Source organism: Trachemys scripta, chromosome 6 (assembly GCF_013100865.1).
Source record: "Trachemys scripta elegans isolate TJP31775 chromosome 6, CAS_Tse_1.0, whole genome shotgun sequence".
NCBI lineage: Eukaryota > Metazoa > Chordata > Testudines > Emydidae > Trachemys > Trachemys scripta.
Genome location: NC_048303.1, coordinates 94,702,088 through 94,719,368, shown reverse-complemented (window position 1 = coordinate 94,719,368; position 17,281 = coordinate 94,702,088). Strand labels below are relative to the sequence as shown.

The window sequence follows — 17,281 nt, the reverse complement described above, 5'->3', positions numbered from 1 at the left end:
TCAAAAATATCTGTCTCTGCAGTGAGGTAATCAGTCATTTCATAAACTCGCTTCTCACACAACTGGACTCTGACTTTTCAGTCTTATATAGCAATGAGTGTTCTTCAATTTGATCCTAATAGTCTCAGTTATTTTGGTTGATTCTTTCAGATTTTGAACAAATGTTGAGCTTTCTTTTTACATTCTTCTCCAGAGTAGAACAAGTTCTCCTTAATTAAAAAGAAAACAGTAGATGATGGAAGGAGGCTGAAGCCAAAATCCCACTATTTCTGCCAATGCTACTTAGCAGATCAATAAGGGGGAAAATCTGTATTTCGACTGCTCTGCTATTCCAGAAGAAAAAACTTCACGTCCATTCCACATTAGGTGTGCGCGCGCCGCGTGCACGAGCGTTGGAAACTTTTCCCTTAGTGGTACCTGTCGGGCCAGCGAGGCCCCCCGAGTGGCGCCACTGCGCTGTGCATATATACCCTTGCTGGCGCGACCCCCTCCAGTTCCTTCTTGCCGGCGACTCCGACAGAGGGGTAGGAGGGCGGGTGGTGGAATGGACGTGAACAACACATCTCGAAGAACAACAGTTACGAGAAGGTAAGTAATCGTTCTTTCTTCTTCGAGTGCTTGTTCACGTCCAATCCACATTAGGTGAATCACAGGCTTACCTTTGGAAGAGGGTAGGAGTCATGGAACAATCGATCGGAGGACCGCCCTGCCAACCGCTGCGTCCTCCTGAGCCTGCTGGTTGACCGCGTAGTGGGTCGTGAAGGTAGGCACTGATGACCAGGTGGCTGCCCTGCAGATCTCTTGGATCGGGACCTGTGCCAGGAAAGCCACTGAAGCTGCTTGCACCCTGGTTGAGTGGGACATGACCTCCGGGGCCGGAACACCTGCGTGGTCATAACACGCCTGAATGCAATCCGTAATCCACGACGAGATTTGCTGCGCCGTCACCGGGAGGCCTCTCATCCTCTCAGCCATGGCCACGAACAGCTGCATGGATTTATGAAAGGGCTTGGTGCACTCCAAGTAGAACGCCAACGCTTGACAGACATCCAGGGTGTGAGGGATGCGGTGACTCGGGTCCGCATGGGGTTTGGGAAAAAACACCGGCAGACAAATGTCCTGGCTGAGATGGAATTGTGAGACCACCTTTGGAAGGAACTTGGGGTGTGGGCGGAGCTTCACCTTGTCTTTATGAAACACTGTATATGGTGGCTCCAAGGTGAATGCACCTAAGAGCCTCGCACAGTAGCTCAAAGATTCTATAGTGACAACTGAATTCTGGTAAGAATTTCCTGGTGAGTAGCTCAACCTACATCCAACATTTCAAGATTTTTGGTTTCTAAAGCAAGCATCAGCAATGTGGCACCTAAAGTTATGTGCTAGATAACTTGTAACAGTACTTGAAAAGGAAAAAAGGATAATTCTTGCTATTAATTCTGCCCAAGTGGTGTCTGGGATGGATTTAGAACCTGCAGGAATCTACTTCCTCAGATAAAGAAAACATCTTTTAAGAGCTTGTCTGTTGTTCTATAAAGTTAGCTCAATGTCAAATAAATAAATGAAGATATTGGAAAAATTGCATAGGATCTACTTGCTCTTCGGATTTCAATAAAAGAGGAAAAGAAAAAAAAAGTGGCAGAGAATGCTTTTAAAAATATGATTGGGTGGGGGGGGCGGAACCAAAAACAAAAAAACAAAAAATCAGATTTCATTTTATTCCTTTTCTGACTCTTTGTTCATTTAGGAAGATGAGCTGCTGGATTCAGACACTGGCGCTTGATTCAGGACACACTGTTTCCCCTTGATTATTTCCAGATAATGAGAATAAAAAAGTAAAGATGACTCTCTGAATTTAGAAAAACAGAGCAAGAGGAAGTTAGAAGCTTATCTGGTAAATATTTCCAGTTATGTAAAACAAAATAAATAGCTATTCCAAACATTCCAGTCCTGGGACTTGCAATGGAAGTGTAACAGGAATAAATGAAGCAGCTTAACTGCTTCCATGCAGTGTTACATATCTGATGATACAATATCTGATTGGACATGCTGTACTGGAGTTGAAATTGCAGGAAGCAGCAAAGGGAATTAATAGACAATACATTACATTTTACAAATATCAGAAGGACAAGTCAGCCTACATATAAATTGCTAAATGTTGTGTTATAGTGGGGAAAGAACAGCCTCTATCTGCTCAGAGTATGACATCAAGGAGTATTACTAGGCATCTTGAAGAGATTCCCCTTAGGTCCCAGATAACAACAATCCGGGAGATCAGAGAAGGGGAATTATACCCAGATCTATACTTCTCAGTCTGCTGGACTTAATAGCTTCATATATTAGTTATATTATGAATAATACTGTGTGTGAGTCAACTTTTATTGACAAAGTGCAAATCAGCAGAGGAAAGTAAACCGAAGGAAACAAGTTATAGTCACTACCATGTTCAGTAGGAACCAGCAACGCAGTACAAAGATCATTGCTGTATAGCCCACCGAGAGCTATTATATACACGCAAGACTCCAAAGATAGGGAGAGGATGCATTTCAGGGAAATGGTCAAGAGCCAAAAATTGATGGGCATCCATTTTCTGGAGCTGAGCACTTGATCACTGTTAGTACTCTATTGATACTCATGGGAACAACATGTTCTGATAATATAGAGCAGTGCCATAATAGTGCCCTATAGACAAAGGGGAAAGAAGCAGCATCACTTTGTGACTAGAGGCTATGACACTCTCTGAGTGGAAGAGACAGTATATGCTTTTCTTCCAAGTAATTCACCTAAAGATCAGTCTCCCAGTTCAGAATGGTAGGGGTTTTGCACTCACTGTTCCCAAGCATAGATGACAATGTAAGAAGCAAGGCAGTGGAGAATCTGGCCCTGATTTTCCAAGCAGTCGGGCTGAATAAGGCAACATAGTACCATAGTAATGAAGTCCATATCCATCAGCTTTCCATTGAATAATATGCATTATGTGAGTCCAAAGAATTGGAATTCATGCTTCCAAGGAAACTGCAAAACCATCCTGTGTATTTAGTAGCTATCATATTTTTTGTCAATTGTTTACAACAATGGGTTTGCAAAGTTGAAGCCTGATTATTCTTTCTGTTTAAGGCAAATTATAGCTAAAACATTTTTTTCTTAGTAGGGGCCAATCCTGCTCCAATCTAAGACACTGGGAATTTTGTCAGAGTTAGATGTTTGCTTTTAAAATCCCACTATCTGCAATGCCCATCTGCATTTTTAGATGACTAAATGCCTTTAAAAATCTGACCCTTGTTGTCTCTTCTTCAGTGCAATTAACTGAGCAGTTATAATTTAAAAACAAATTAAATTATTGTTGGTTAACTCTAAACATATATAAAACACATACAAATGTAAGTGTTTTCCAAGGGAAAAATATTCTAAGGGAAAAATATAAGATGAACAAGTACTTCTGGAGTAATATATATATACACACACAATACCAAGAATATGAAATAAGTTAACTAAAAATGTAGCAAATAATTTTAGTCCCAATTATATGTATATATATAAAATGCTTGCCAACATCTTATACACCACATTTTAGCTCAGTGTGAGTTTTTAAATCAAAAGGCTGTATGTACACGCCTTTTCTGGAAAAAAAATGATGGTAGAAGAGAGGGAACAAATTAATAAAAAAAGCTGCGAAGTCTCTCTTTCTTTATTACTTTTTATATGAGTTAGATTGCAAGATCCTTAGGGGAGGAAATGTATTATTGATTCTTAGCTCACTTACACTAGTGCAAAACAGGAGTAACTACAACAAACTTAATGGAGATAAACTGGTGTCCCAGTCAGATCAGACGCAAACCCAATTCACAATGCCATGCACATCTAGAATGCTACACACAAATATTTGATAATAGTAATTCTTCCCTGACATCCCGCTGTTCCAGAGAAATAGTAGAAGCAGGGAGTGTGGCTTGAACAACTGGAGGCTGGGACTCCGTGAGAACCTGTGGTCTCAACTTCTTGGCTCCTCAGTCATACAAGCAGAGGCTATCCACAAGCAGAGAGATTCTGGATAGAATGAGGGTCATAGGATATTGAGGATGAGCTTTAAACAGCATTAAGTAATCCTATCATTTTTGCTTATGGCTTCTTATAAATATGGCTTCTTAACCACCCTTTTTGTGTGTAGCCCAGTGAAGCCATGGCAGATCGACAGTGGAAAGGAAATCCTTGTGTTGCTACATTTTCCCCTTCTCCCATCTAAATCTACAGGGACAAGGGAGTTTTGCTTCACTCCATGACACACAGCAGAGGCCCAAATTCTAACCCTCTGAATGGGGTTTAAATTAGAAAATGCTGACATTAGCTACTCTGTTAAACAACTTAATGAGGGAGGGAGACAGACAAATTTTGCAAGATTTGTGCAAAATTTACACAGCAAAGATCATTGTGATGATTGTGTAAAAGCAGCCAATCTAAGTAATTTCTCATTCTTGAATCTTTATAGCTGAAGAGAAGAATGGAATTAGTTCTCTCCAGTTTGCAATAAAAAGCACAGACCATTAATATAACCCTTGAAATTAGTTCCTGCTACATTTTGATGTCCTAGCATTTAATGGTTATGCAATAACACCTCTACTGAAGCTCAAACTCCTGGGTAGATAAAGAAAGCTATGAGTTCCACCTGAACAAATCATGAAGAAGCTCAATGTAGTATAGGTTTGAGTCACAGAAGCACCATTTTTTGACACAAAGATATAGATGCTGTGAGCAACAGACAGAAGCAACCATCAATGTATAAATATATACAATACATACAAATGTAAATATTTTCCCATATTTTCTTATAGGGGAAAATATAGGAGGAACAAGAACTTCTGGAGTAATATATACATTTATTTATTTATTACCTCAGATACCTCTGGTTGAAATCCATTCTGCATACATGAAGCCCTAGTAATCGAGCTCTGTGAAGGTGGAACAGTTGGGGAGGTAAAATCCTCCCCGCCCACCAACCAGGGGCAAGATGCATGGTTGCTGCTATTGTAAAAATAATACCCACTGCCTCTCTGCATAATTATATTGGGTGCTGGGGACAATGTGTCCACATAAACATAGATCTGTGGTCCTGCCTCAGGCTTAGTCCCCACTGTGGCATTCTGTGTTGGGCTATGGAAAGCTGGTGAACTTTTTACATGTTGCTCTGCACCACACTAAAATTCATCCCATGTGCATTTCAATATACAAGTCAGTATCAATGCAAAACTATGACAAGTGTATTAACCCAAGTTCATTCCTCCAAGGGAAGAGAAGAAGGGAGCTTTTTGGAGTGTAATAGGCCACTTCCAGGAGCAATTCTAGATGTTGGTGAGAATCTTCAGAATCCTGTTTCAGGATCATCCATTTACAGACTGATCACAGCACATTAAAAATGAATTAATCTGCCACCAAATAATGCCTATTTGGGTATAAGTTCTTGGAGCTCAAGACTGTCTCTCGGAACATTCTATAGCAGCATCACTTTAAGTGATGCATTGCTTGTGGGGAGTCAGGGTTGGCTCCTTCCCTCCAGTTTCAATTGGTGTTACTTAGGGCTAGTCTACACTACCCACCCGGATTGGCAGGTAGAAATCGATCTCTTGGTGATCGATTTATCGCGTCTCATCTAGGGGGAGCAGCAGCGGTCGATTTGCCGCCATCCTCACAGCGGGGTAAGTTGAATAGCATATGTCGAATTCAGTTACGCTATTTGCGTAACTGAATTTGCGTATCTTAAATCGATCCCTCCCCCTAGTGTAGACCTAGCCTTATAGTCTTAAACAGGAGATATGCCCTTTGGGAATTAATAAAACAGGTTTGACATGACGCACTAAAGGAAAAGTTACAATCTCACACCAATGCAACCCAGTCTATTCAAGTGAGCTGCAGTTCACTCTGGGCTACACATGTAAAGTGATCAACTTTTGGAGCAACTTTGGATAATGGGTTCGGTGTCCACAGCCCCTGCTATTCATTCCTTTGTCAATACAGCAGCACTTCACAAGAATCCTATAACATCTGAGCTGCTGGTCCTTCTACTGCTACCAGGGAAATTTGAAAGGCTCTGTTGTCTGTATGTGCAAATGCGCACAAGACAAATACTGAATATATCTGCAGAGGAAAACTGGCTCTGAAAAAGCTCTCACTCCCCTTCAGCAGCCACTGTCCTCTTCCTCAAAATCTGCATTAATGCAGTACTCAAGCATTAACCTGTGAAATGACCCTTCCTCGCTCCTGACAAGAGCTGGCTGGTTGTTGACAGGCCACAATTTACCAGATGATAATCTTCTCAGCAGCTTTCCCACTTCTTCTTCTTCTCTTTTTTCCACATTTCCTGTCTACCCCCAAGTGCCTTTCACACTCAGTGTCCATGCAAACATGTTCCATATTACACAGAGGCTATCAGATTGTAATTTCCATCATCAATGTGCCAGACAGCATTTCGTTAAAAAAAAGAAAAGGTGTTATACTCTGGGAAGGGGAGATGGAAAGGTACACATCTATCTCAACAGGAAACATCAGCAGAGGGACAGACATGATGTTTTGATGTGTTTTTAAATGTGCTACCTAATTGATATCAGCCTCTTAAGCCTGGTCTACTCACAATGTTCCACTGGTTTAAATTAACTAAAGGTATGAAGTTAAACCTATGTATTAGTTTAACCAGCACCACTTTGTGTGTGGACACTCATATCATTTTAAATGTAGCTTGTGCCAGTTTAGTTTGCCCCTGTAAATTTACCAGTACTGTATAACCTTTTAAAAACTGATTTAAGATGCAGCTGCTTACATACAATGCAATACATTGGAGAATTAAGACCATTCAATTTAAACAATGGAGTTGCACCATTGTGAAAGGAGAATCTAATGCTATGGATGACCAAGAAACACAGGAAATTACAAAATACTGTAGAAAATGAATTATAGGCAGAACGTATACCAATACCTAAAGTTAAGATTGCCTGATACTTTCTATTGTAAGTTCCTGTTTTCAGTTGCTTTTAAATTTGCCAAACTTAACCACTCACACTAAAATGTCCATATTTGTTCTCTGCCTCAGGCAGAATTTTATTTTGAAAGTTTCAGCATGAAAATGGTTCAGTGTTTCTGAGAACGAGATTAGGGGGAAAGTTTTTCCAATACAAAATAATTTATCCAATCATTTTTTGACAAACTTCCATGCTTCAATACTTTGGAGCAGAAAATTGGAAATTTGGCAGGGTAAAAGTCCTTGGGCCATAGGTGCCTTTTGCTGTCACCATGAAAATCTGCCCAGATTTGGCTAAATTATATGTCTCTGAAAAGTGTAATTTGCATATGCCCTGTAGAACTTCTCAGAGAACTGTTGCTGAAATTTCCAAACCTTCTATCTGCAATGAACATGCTCCAGCCCAGCAGAGCTCATTAGAACCACCTACATAGTAAGCACAGGCTACAACTTCGGATAGCAGGGACACAGCATCAGTAGCATCAGCAGCTTCCCTTCTAGCGTAGGAAAAGGAGTGTTTGGTTAAGGGCCAGGAGTCTGCTTTTCCACTGACATGTGGAAAAGCAGTGGAAAATTGCTTTTCTGTTAATTTCACAGCCCTTATTACTTAAAATGTATATCATTAGGGTAAAGGTAGAAAAGTATTAATTCCTCCCATTTTACACCTGGGATAATTGAGAGGTTACACAAGTTACTTCTACCAAAGCTGAGAATAACACTCATTTCTCCAAGATGACAACCAAAGGCTCATCTAGTTAGCAACACTGACATTCAGAAATAATGTCAATTTTATGTGCTTGTCTCTGCTGCCTATAAACACTAGTCCAATTTCCTCTCCAGAGCCAGGAATAGAACTGCTGATGCCCACTTCCCAACATTCCTCTGAAGACTAGAAAATAGCATGTAAACCACTGACCAAGCATGTGTTGTGTCCTCCTCTAGTGGCCGGCCCACATAGATGAGAACAGCCACTGCTATCAGTTACTCCTTTATTTCGAGTAAGGAGGCGCGAAGAGGTCTGGGCTGTGGATGTAAAGCCTCTGCATTCCAACCTTGCTGATGACCCATAATGGAGCCAATACAGTTCCATATGATGGATTTCTTTCTTTTTGTCATGTTTATCTTTATGGCTAGCAGCATGAATAGTGATGTTTCTGGAGGTCACCAAGCTGCCATGGTGATAAGTACTCTATTTTAAAAAATAACACATTTCTCTGAAGCTTGTATACCTACAGTTGTTACATTTAACCCCTAAGATTGTGATGATTTTAAGAAGTTAGCAAATAAAATGTGTCTGTTTTTTTTCTCTTCAATTTGTTTCCTTCATGCATTTGACTGCACTCTGTCTAGAGAGTTTCACTCTTCCTTCCATTAGAGCTTGTCTGCATGGAGAAATTGATCAGAACAGCTATTTCAGAATAGCTCCCCAGAGGACTCTCCATTCTGGAATAGTGTCCACATGGGGAGGAATAACTATTGCAGAATAGTTTATTCCACAATAGCTATTCTGGTTAATTTCCCCATAAAGACAAGCTCTAAGGCCCCAGTCCTTCAAACATCTATGCACATAAAGTGTCTCAATGAAGTCAACAGGACTGCTCACACGTGTCAGTAAGTGTTTACATGATCATGCCTATAGTCCATTTCTCCTTTTGCTAAAGTCTTGAAGAGACCATTATGAACATGAACAGCACAACAGAAAAATCCTTATAAAATATATTAAAGGGATTAAACAAACAAGGGCATACTATTTAAAAAGAATGAGGAGTACTTGTGGCACCTTAGAGACAAACAAATTTATTTGGGCATAAGCTTTTTGGGCTAAAACCCACTTCATCGGATGCATGGAGTGGAAAATACAGTAGAAATATATATATATATACACACAAAGAACATGAAAAGGCGTTGCCATACCAACTCTAACGAGACAAATCAATTAAAGTGGGCTATTATCTACTGTATTTTCCACTCCATGCATCTGATGAAGTGGGTTTTAGCCCATGAAAGCTTATGCCCAAATAAATTTGTTAGTCTCTAAGGTGCCACAAATACTCCTCGTTCTTTTTGCTGATACAGACTAACACGGCTACCACTCTGAAATACTGTTTAAAAATGATCTCTCTCAGACACTAGACTTTTTAAGATTAGTAACTTACTAAAAAGTTCACAGTGTCCCTTTAATAGAAGAAATGAAGGTGGGAGGAAAAGAGATTATAATCTGAGTGTGCCGAAAGAGCCATGATGGAATTCCCATGCTCCATAAACAGCCCAAATCTTGTTGTGTAATACTTTCTCTGATCCCCAAGCCTCACTTCGAATTTTATTGTCCCTTGTCATCTTAATTTTATGGTGCTGGCTCCTCCTCATTGTGAATAAATTTCCAGTGACATTCTAACTTCCTCTCCTCCTTTCCCACTTCCTCCTCTGGTGCATTACAATATATCATCAATCGCTATTGATTGTGATTCAGACTTCTCATCCAGACTGACAGAGAAATTATGCAGCCAATGACATCTCAAGTGCCAGAGCAAGCAATTCCCCTTCTTCCAAAACCTCCACACTAGAGCCTTATCATTTCTGTATAGTAGGGAAAAAACAAAACACATAAAAATAACTCATCAAATGGATAGAGCTGGTTGTACTAAAAACACAAAGACAAAAATATAAAATCAAGCATGACAGAAAAAGCTCCTAAAAATTACAGGAAGGCAAGCTGGAATTCTCATTCCCAATCATCCTCAGGCAGCAAAGGACACCCATCCATTGCTAAAGAAAAGGTTGGGGAAAAGCTTTTGGAAAGGCGAGATTTTTCCCTTGAAAGGGGCACCTCCTCCCTCTTTTCTCTCTGTTCTTCTGTGAGGCAAATGACTGAAATATACAAGAACACTGCTCTGAGGAAGCAGGGAGAGGTGAGGAAAAGCAGAGGAACAGCAAAGTGATGTGTTGGTGGGTCACTTGGCTAACAGCCTGCTATTTTATTCAGGTTGCAGACCTTATTTGGATATGTGCTGATTATTTCAATCCCAGAACAACAGTTAAGAAAGGAATAGGGTATTTTGAAACCGTGGTGTCCTGGCCAAATTCCAGCTTAGGCAATTACATTCTGCCTACTTTAATTCCCACTGCAATCAACTGGCTATGGTATTGTGTTCTGTCCTAAATTCTATGTGATGCTGCTGTGCACTATTAGACAGTTTTCTCTCTAGAGCTGGTTGCATTTCAAGTTAGGTGAATCCCTCTCAAAATAGAGCTAAACCCTACCCTTCTTTGTGTTGATGCAATAAGGCATCAATCCGGCACAACTACATTTTCTAAGGGAGTTTTAACATGGACTTCAGAGGGTGCTGGATTACGCCACTGCTAGAAAAAAGGGTTTGGGGAGCGTCTTCCCCAGACTGAACTAGTATGGCAGGATAACTCTCAAAAGATCTATAAACTGGGTACCCCACATGGCCTGAATGAGGCATGGTGTGCTGGATTGTACATGGCCAGGCACCCTATGCTTATGCTGTTATGTACAGTACATGGTAAGTGGGGTAGTAAACTTAAGTCAAAGACGCAATGAGGTATACCCCACCATTTGTTTCCCTTCACAGCCTGTCCTGTGCTTTCTAATATCAGACCTGCTGCTAGCAACTTTCCCAGCCTGCCACAATTCCAAAGAGCTGGGGAAGTACATAACTCTTAGTTTGTATTTCAGTTTAAGTTTGTTCAACCACATTTTATCATTTGGGAGAGAAAGGGATCCCCTAAAGATTTGCCCTTCAAGTATTTTACAAAAACATTCCATGGCTAATGAAACCCTAAGTCATTAGTTTAGAGTTATGAAACTCCACTTTTGGTTAGCAGCTTATAGTTTAGTCATCAGCTTTTGACTGTTACTGTGTGGGTGCTCTATCCAACTTGTAGTTAAAGGTTATTTTTAATGGTATAGTAAGAGGAAATCAATAGTATATCTGGATATGTGTGCTTTAGCTGCACAACACAAATAGAAGATTCAGTGGGCCAGATTTTCCACTCTATTAGACAGGTTTCAGAGTGGTAGCCATGTTGTATGTATCAGCAAAAAGAACGAGGAGTACTTGTGGCACCTTAGAGACTAACAAATTTATTTAAGCATACGTTTTTGTGGGCTAAAACCCACTTCATCGGATGCATGCAGTGGAAAATACAATAGGAAGATATATATATACAGAGAACATGAAAAAATGGGTGTTGCCATAATCAGTTAAGGTGGGGTATTGTCAGCAGGAGAAAAAAAACTTTTGTAGTGGTAACCAGGATGGCCCATTTCCAACAATTGACAAGAAGGTATGAGTAACAGTGGGGGAATAGTTCTACTTTGTGTAATGACCCATCCACTCCCAGTTTTTATTCAAGCCTAATTTAATGTTGTCTAGTTTGCAAATTAATTGCAATTCAGCAGTTTCTCGTTGGAGTCTCTCTTTGAAGTTTTTTTGTTGTAGTATTGCCACTTTTAGGTCTTTAATTGAGTGACCTGGGAGATTGAAGTGTTCTCCGACTGGTTTTTGAATGTTATAATTCTTGACGTCTGATTTGTGTCCATTTATTCTTTTGCATAGAGACTGTCCGGTTTGGCCAATGTACATGGCAGAGGGGCATTGCTGGCACATGATGGCATATATCACATTGGTAGATGTGCAGATGAACAAGCCTCTGATAGTGTGGCTGGTGTGATTAGGTCCTATGATGGTGTTCCCTGAATAGATAAGTGGACAGAATTGGCAACGGGCTTTGTTGCAAGGATAGGTTCCTGGCTTAGTGTTTTTGTTGTGTGGTGTGTGGTTGCTGGTAAGTATTTGCTTCAGGGGGTTATCTGTAAGCAAGGACTGGCCTGTCTCACTGTGAGAGTGAGGTATCGTCCTTCAGGATAGGTTGTAGATCCTTGATGATGCGCTGGAGAGGTTTTAGTTGGGGGCTGAAGGTGACGGCTAGTGGCGTTCTGTTACTTTCTTTGTTGGGCCTGTCCTGTAGTAGGTGACTTCTGGGTACTCTTCTGGCTTTGTCAATCTGTTTCTTCACTTCAGCAGGTGGGTATTGTAGTTTTCAGAATGCTCGATAGAGATCTTGTAGGTGTTTGTCTCTATCTGAGGGGTTGGAGCAAATGCGGTTGTATCTTAGAGCTTGGTTGTAGACAATGGATTGTGTGGTGCGGTCTGGATGAAAGCTGGAGGCATGTAGGTAACTATAGCGGTCAGTAGATTTCTGGTATAGGGTGGTGTTTATGTGACCATTGCTTATTAGCATTGTAGTGTCTTGTGTGGACTGGTCCAGGCTGAGATTGATGGTGGGATGGAAATTGTTGAAATCATGGTGGAATTCCTCAAGGGCTTCTTTTCCATGGGTCCAGATGATGAAGATGTCATCAATGTTGCGCAAGTAGAGTAGGGGCATTAGGGGACGAGAACTGAGAAAGCATTGTTCTAAGTCAGCCATAAAAATGTTGGCATACTGTGGGACCATGCGGGCACCCACAGCAGTGCCGCTGACTTGAAGGTATACATTGTCCCCAAATGTGAAATAGTTGTGGGTGAGGACAAAGTCACAAAGTTCAGCCACCAGGTTTGCCGTGATGGTATCGGGGATGCTATTCCTGATGGCTTGCAGTCCATCTTTGTGTGGAATGCTGGTGTAGAGGGCTTCTACATCCATAGTGGCCAGGATGGTGTTTTCTGGAAGATCACCAATGGATTGTAGTTTCCTCAGGAAGTCAGTGGTGTCTCGAAGATAGCTAGGAGTGCTGGTAGCATAGAGCTTGAGGAGAGAGTCTACATAGCCAGACAATCCTGCTGTCAGCGTGCCAATGCCTGAGATGATGGGGTGTCCAGGATTTCCAGGTTTATGGATCTTGGGTAGCAGATAGAATACCTCTGGTTGAGGTTCTAGGGGTGTGTCTGTGCAGATTTGTTCTCGTGCTTTTTCAGGGAGTTTCTTGAGCAGATGGTGTAGTTGCTTTTGGTAACCCTCAGTAGGATCAGAGGGTAATGACTTGTAGAATGTGGCGTTAGAGAGCTGCCTAGCAGCCTCTCATTCATATTCCGACCTATTTATGATGACGACAGCACCTCCTTTGTCAGCCTTTTTTATTATGATGTCAGAGTTATTTCTGAGGCTGTGGAATTACACAGGCACAAAACAGGTGCAATAGAATCATAATCACTCTCTTTAGATTCCTCTAAGATAAGGTCTGCTATATTCTTACTCAAGTTCCTACCCAGCTGTCCTGTTAAACCAGGACTATCACATTGTTATATAAAACAAAAATAGTCTTATTGCAGATGTGGTCTGCCCCAACTTAAATGAATAGCTATAAAATACAGAGAAGTTTTGGGACAGAAAACCCATTCCTTCCATAAAAAATAATCTGTCTTCCTTAAATAAGAGGTCTTTACCACAACCCCCACAAACCCAGGTCAATACAAGGGTTCATCTTCCCGCTAATATATTGTTGCACCATGGACCAGCTGGGACTTAGAATCTGAAGGGATGTTCTGACTCATCATCATCAATAATTCATATATCAGAAAGAGAAGTAGTGGCACAGAACTTCAGAATAGTATTTTATCGGTGAGTCCACTTTTTGGGTAGCTTAAATAATTAGAACTATGGAGACAGCTTTTATTAAACTTTCTTGGGTAAATACAGGAAAAGTGAAGCATGAGACTATGTTTTAACACGGTCTGAAAGGAAAGGCTGCTGCTCCTCACGCATCTATTATTCAAGTGAGTTATACTGCTTAGTAACCAACACCAAGGTATTGAAAGGGATTTCTCCCCCCACCCACCCCCACACTTCTGCAAACAAATGGAAATTTATTTTCTTTTCACTCTTTTTTTCCTCCCCCTCTGGAAATCTGTTAACCTCAATGACTTTTCAAACCAATGTATTCCTTTTGATTTTAGAAACAGAACCATTCAAACTAACTCTGAACTTTGGAGAGGATTATGTAGTGTAGAAAACAGACCCTTTAGACATAGGTTCAACCCTGTTTTAGAACAGAAGTCAAATTTCTCTAATGGCCATATACTAGCAATACACCACACAGTCTGATGTGATTATTAGTAGTCATGTTTTGTGTTTCTATAGGATGTTCCTTCCAAGGATCTCAAAGCTCTACAAACATTAATTAAGCCCCTCAACCCTCCTGTAAGGCATACAAAGATTATGTAAGGATTACCGCTGAAATGCAGCCATCTAATGAATAGACACAACAGCTGGGTAACGGTGCACAGCAACTCCACATAATTGTTTAGGGCAGGTAGTGAGGAAGAATGCTCTTGAAATGAAACTGCAAGGGGAATCTAGTTAAACATAACATGATTATGCAAGCTGGACTTTAGACAAGGTTTAGTTCCTTTACTCTTGCAAACAGTACAATGGATCTTTAATTACAACAAATGGTCAGATCATTGATTTAATATCTAATCAGAAAGATGACATCATCTCCAGAGTAATGGTGTCTCTTACCACTCTCATGGGGAACTAGATCAGTATTAACTCTGAGGCTAGCTGCTAAATCACCAATACTGCTCCTTGTAAAATATACATCTTCTATGGAGATCTAGCCATATATTGCCTGAAGCTGCTTAGTTACTGCTAAAAATCACAGCACAAAATGAGCTTACCAGCTATAGGCCCATGAGAGAGGCCCAAGACTAGATAGTAGCAGTGTTGTAAATCAGGATTGGGCTGCAGTGGAAAAGCTTTCATAGCACTTGGCTGCCTGCTAACAGGTTTGCTAATATTTTTGGGGCCCCTCACTTTCATAAACAAGAAATCCAGACATAAATTTACAGGACAACAACAACAAAATCTGCAGTTTCCTAATAGTACCTCACAGCTGTCAACTAAACTTGCAGAGAAACTGCATGAGATGCTGAGTACCTAAACTCACATTGACTTCAGCTGGAACTGATGAAACTCTGCGCCACTGTAGGTTTGGTCTCCATGTGTCTACTAGTACACATACCGTCAATTAGTTTTCCTTTCTAAATTGTTATGTTGTCTTAAAGGGGACATGTTTGGTGTTACCAAAGCTCAATTTTGTCTTGCACTGAGAAGGGCATTTTCTTAGGACTGATTTTTGGAGCGAGCAATCAAACAAATTCAAATTCTCTGTGTTAGATTGCATTAAGTTCTTCCGGGTTCCATATTTGAATAATGACACCATAAAGTCAATAGACCCTTTTATTCCACTGAAGTCACTTTACTGGCCATCCAGGATGCATTAGAAGCTATTCTGCCTGTCCGATATCTAATATACATTCTGATTAAATGACTTAAAACATAGATTCTGTTGTCCACTACAAAACAACTTCCATAAACTGGCAGAAAACGAATTGCCTTTTGTCATTTTATTGGGAAAATGTGTTTTTTTTTTTTTTTTTTTTAATGGAGATATCCTATCTCCTAGAACTGGAAGGGACCTTGAAAGGTCATCGAGTCCAGCCCCCTGCCTTCACTAGCAGGACCAAGTACTGATTTTGCCCCAGATCCCTAATTGGCCCCCTCAAGGATTGAACTCACAACCCTGGGTTTAGCAGGCCAATGCTCAAACCACTGAGCTATCCCTCCCCCCTGATTAAATGGCCCCCTCAAGGATTGAACTCGCAACCCTAAGTTTAGCAAGCCAATGCTCAAACCACTGAGCTATCCCTCCCCCTAATTTGACAAAGGAAGAAAAATGGCAATGATTTGGAATGGGTATATTGGTCTTCTGCTGGAAAAAACATTCTCATTATTTTAGACCAAGTAGAAGCAAAAAAACTCACTGTGACTTATTAACTCTCTCCCAACCTTTGCAACTGCATATAAAGCTGTGTAGATACTATGAACTGTAGCTATTAGAAAGCCAAAACAATTTTTTTTACCTTTTATGATTTTAGACTAGCAAAGATTCCCAATTTAAAGCATTTTTATATCATGACTCTTACAGTCAATATGCAAACACATTCTTGTAAAAAATACAAATTCATTCATTTAAAAAAGTATATATACAGGGTTATTAAAATAAAATGTGTTAATTTAATTAAATATAAAGCTGCAAAATTTTGAACTGTATTCCAATAGAGCAACTATATATCTCCTAATCAGAAATTATGGGCCTGATTTTCTTCTTTCTTATATGGAGCAGATCAGAAGTCCTGCTTTTTAAAAAGATAGGTTACTAAGATCTGAAATATCAAAGGAAAATCTCAGCCTGAAACAGAGAAATGCCTTTTTTTGTGTGTGGTCCAAAATGAAAACTTGTTTTAATGTTGCTAACGTTTGTTTTTGTTTCTTTAATTTCTGAGTTTACCCAATGGTATGGGGCTGTAACCCAGTAAGTCTGTTTGCATTCTATCCAGTGAGTTCTGATGGCTAAGTGACACAGTTGTTTTAAAATGATGTTTACGGGTGACAGCTAAATAACAGACATAGAATGAAGCAGCAGCACTCAGCATTAAATCAAAACAAGATGACTTGCATAGCAAGAATGACTTCATCCACAGCTGACTGCTGTCTTTAGCTGTGCAAAGAGAAGTTATAGTATAGGCCCATACCATTTACAAGCTTCACAATTCTCTGCCAAGTTGTAGAGACCAAAGTAAACTTCTGGCAGGACTCCTACATACCATAGTAGTTAAAGACACTATCATCCCACTCTGGTTTTGACTAAAAAGTTCAAGAGATTGATTTAAGGCTTTTTTTCCTTCCCCCAACATTCTCTACACTTACTTGAGAACTTTATTTTTATACATCATTTCAAAATACGTCATTCAAGTTTATCTACTGTCTTTTCACAAACCCCAATTTATGCTTGCTCATAATTTTATATTCCTAATAAGCCTCATTACTGATTAAAAGAGAAAAGTTAGCAAACAGTACCAGTACCCTGAAGTTTCCCAGCTGTGTCCTAGCAAAGCTCTCCACTAAGACACCTGCTTAGTTTTGCAGCATTTCTTTTTATTTCTTCTTATAACTCCACCCCCATAATTATATTGCTTTATAAAATAAATTCGCTTAGCCTGCTGATGTGTACTTGTATGTCCCACTATCCTTTTTAATTGGAACATTATAATGCACTGTTGCGTGTTGGAGCAGTGTTAGAGCAGGAACTGAGAGTCAGGAGATTTGGGTTCTATATCTACTTCTATTTATGATCGTGGGCCAGTCACTAAGACCTATATTTTCAAAAGTGACCACTGATTTTGGGAGCCTCCATTTTTGTGGGACCAATTTGAGACACCTGGCACCTGATTATCAGCTGTATTGAGC

The 17,281-nt window shown here is 40.2% G+C and overlaps 1 protein-coding gene across 3 annotated transcripts in view; it reads right to left on the bottom strand.

The window, feature by feature from the left end:
* Nucleotides 1–17,281, bottom strand: part of PCSK5 (proprotein convertase subtilisin/kexin type 5) — a 294,987-nt gene that overhangs the window by 173,195 nt on the left and 104,511 nt on the right. The window lies entirely within an intron of this gene.